The sequence below is a fragment of the Myotis lucifugus genome, unplaced genomic scaffold (genome assembly GCF_000147115.1).
Source record: "Myotis lucifugus unplaced genomic scaffold, Myoluc2.0 scaffold_208, whole genome shotgun sequence".
Taxonomy (NCBI): Eukaryota; Metazoa; Chordata; class Mammalia; order Chiroptera; family Vespertilionidae; genus Myotis; species Myotis lucifugus.
Window position 1 is genome coordinate 1,081,754 of NW_005871256.1, and position 3,458 is coordinate 1,085,211.

Below are 3,458 nucleotides of genomic sequence, written 5' to 3' on the forward strand. Positions count from 1 at the left end.
CTTGGAAGTGGTCCTTCCTCATGAGCCGACGGAAGAGAACCCAGCCCTGCCCACGCCTTGCCCAGTGGGAGACCTTGAGCAAACGACCCAGCGAAGCTCCACCCAGGCTCCTGACTCACAGAAACTTCCAGATAATAACTGTGTGTTGATTTCAGCCACTAGGTTTGTGATAACTAATACAGAAACAATGACACTGTTCAGAAGGATCAAGCTAAATCTCTATTTGTATCAACCCGGGGAAATATCCATGTTACTCTTATGTTTTTTTTTCTTTAAAAAAAAAATAATAAAAACCAGGTGGCAGAATAGTATGTGTGATATAATCCCGTTTTTACAAATAAATGCCTAAAATATTTTTATGCTTCGATAAAAGTCTGGAATGAGATACAGATCAAATTATTCATAAGCTTATCTCTGGAAGATTTCAGGAAACTTAGCCCATATGGTTTGAATTTTGACAACAAGCGTTATTACTTTTTGAATCAATAAAAAATAAATTATTTCATTTAGAAAAAAATTAAAAATAATAGTTAAAATTCCAAAGAGCCCAACAGAACATCTTGTCACCTGTGGTAGATGCTACTTAGCGGCCAACCCCGCACTTCCATGCTAGCCCTCTTCTCCTCTGCCTGCCTTCCACTGGGGAGGCTGGAAGGGTGACGCTGGCACTGCGCAAGCCTCCCTGGTAGCCAGCGATGGCCACGGGGTAGGTAGGTCTGGGCCGATGAGACCTAAGTGGAAACCTGCTTAGGGTTTCCGTCCGCCCCCTTTCTATTTGCCCCCTCAGAGCACCCACCTTGTGGGAAGAGGTCGGTATAAGACCAGGTGACATTGTATGAAAGTGAAGGTGCACTCGTCTAAGAGGCTCTGAGCAGGGACATGTGACCCAGCCGGGAACTGACAGCTGAGCTTCCAGAGAAAGCAATACCTACGCTTGGCAGGAGAGATAAGGGGAAGAGTGTCCCAACGGAGAAAAATTAGGGCACAGACCCTCAAGGGCAGCAAACTGGGGACAGGGCCATCCATTCTGCACATCCTACAATTTCCTCCTGGAAGCAGGATGTGTTCAGCAAGGTGGGTGTGTCATAATCTCAATGAAAATGTTGGGAAGTCGGCGTTTCCAGGGTTTGCTCGGCAGCCCTACAGCCTCTGCACTCGATTTCCTTGTGGTTCTGGTGGCTTTTCCCTCATGGTCACAGCATGGCTGCCTCAGTGGCAGATCTACAGGAGGAAGTCCTGGAGCAAGCAAGTAGGGCAGCAGGTGAGCACCTAGCCATGCCCCTCTGCCTCTCAGTGGAGGGAAACTTTCCACGCCCCCTAAAGACTTCCCCTTCGTCTCATTGGCCACACTGGGTCACATGACAATGCCTTCTATCACAGACGTTGGGAAAGCAAGTATCTGACTCTCCAGCCTTTACAGGGGGTGAAAGGCCAGGAGAAAGGGTCGGAAAGCACTGTGGCCGACACAGCAGTTCTCTCTGCCCCCCACAGGGACCAGGGCCAAGCTCTTACCTGAGTCCCAGACTCACCTCTTGACTCTCATGTCAAAACTCCTTGCCTCCTGGGAACTCCAACTAAGGACACAGCCAGGCTCCCTGGGGGCCAGCCCAGCATGATTCCTAGACCTGGCTTTCCCTTTATTCTGAGTTACTGGTCTTGAACTTGAGTCCCAGTCTGGGCTGCCTATCAGTCATCAGATCCGCCAGTTGCTCTAAATCATCTTTCCCATTGTTGCTTTAGGAGCTGTGAATAGCTCCTTTCTGTGCATTATTAGCCTTCTCCAGAGAAACAGGACCAATAGGATGTGTGTACAGAGGGAAAGAGGTTTATTTTAAGGAACTGGCTCATGCCCTTAAGGAGGCTGACAAGTCCAAAGTCCACAGGGTGGTCTGTCTGGCCGGAGACCCAGGCTGAATGCATCGTTGCCGACCCCGGTTTCCCACAGAACAGTCTGTTCCGCCAGTGGAGGGGCCAGGAGGGCCCAGTGCGGAGAGGCAGGGACTTTGGAGCTGGTATCCTGGTAACGTGAATCCCCCAGGTAGCGGTGGGACCTTGGAGGAACTCTGACTTCTGGGCCCCAGTGTCCTCATCTGTAACCCGGGGGAAATAACAGCATTTACCGTACAGGGCTGTGGTGAGAATGATTTGAAATGAGGCACACACAGGCCCCACCACAGCACACAGAAGACGGTAGGTAGTTCGATACATCATGTTCCTTCGTATCTTGTGAGCCAGAACTGGGCACCACGTCATCTGAAGACCCTGGGGAGAGACCCAAGTCTGGGCTCTGCGGAGGCCCCCTGGGGGGGGGGGGGGCGGCGCGGGGGCCCACAAACCTGCTGCAGCAACAATCTGGGGCCACCCAGCCCGGAGGCCTTTCCAATGTCTCTCTGAAGACTCAGAGCACGTGATAGCAGGAAGTCCTGCAGCCCACACACCCCAGCCACAGGCGCAAGTGCCCCACCACAGACCCAGAGCCACCCTCCAGAGCCCAGGGCACGGACAAGGAATAGCTGGTGATGAAAACCAGCGGACTTCCACTGGGATTCTCCGCAGACCACTTCAGAAATGCTATCACCACCCATGTCGTTCATTCAGTAGCTTAATTGTTAAAATCTTTTTGTGGGTGGTTTGTTTGTGTGTTTCCTCCCCCCCCCCCCCCCCCATTTTAAGCTGTTAACTTGGCCAGGATTACTCACCCAACAAAAGCACGTGTGTGTGTGTGTGTGTGTGTGTGTGTGTGTATGTGTGTGTGTCTGGTCAAAAAGTGGCTTGGGTTTCCTCAGAATGAGAGGCTTCTTCTGGCTTCGAAAGATAGTTCTTATCACACATTCAGGGCAAGAGGGAGCTTGAGGCCATCAGAACCCAAGCCCTCTTGCAGGGTGGGGAGCCTATTAGTAATGACTTCTTACATGTGATCCAAGTGCTTAGTAGTTTTCAAAGGTTTTTAGATCTAGTACAGAAGCGGAAACTTCCAGAGCTGGAAACGGTCGCCAATGTCATCTCAATCTGTTGAGTGACCAGCCATGAACTGCCTCCAGCGATAACTCCCCTCACGGTGGATGGAGGCAATCACTCCCCCATTAAAACCCTCCAGTAGCTCCATTTCTTTCTTTCTTTTTTTTTTTTTTAACACTGTCTAAGTCTATATAACGGCTTGTCTCATAGAGGAGAGCACCGGAATAGGTTAGACTTTGTTGCTGTAGCAAGCTCAGTAGCTCCATTTCATTTCGGATGAAATCCACAGGCCTCACCATGGCCTTGCATCAATACCAACCATGGTCTGCCTCTCCCACACACTCCGCCATGGTGACCTTCTCATGTTCCTCGCCGAGGCCACGCCTGTCCCTACCCTGAGGCATCTGCACGTACTGCTCCTTCTACATGGGTTGCTGCTCCCTTTCTCTTCATATTCCTGACTCAGTCAGAGCCACATGCTCAGAAAAACCTTCCCAACT

At 50.7% G+C, this 3,458-nt stretch overlaps 1 pseudogene; it reads right to left on the reverse strand.

Moving 5' to 3' along the window:
• Nucleotides 1–3,134: 3,134 nt before the first annotated feature.
• LOC111827724 lies at nucleotides 3,135–3,221 on the reverse strand (annotated as a pseudogene).
• Nucleotides 3,222–3,458: the final 237 nt, after the last annotated feature.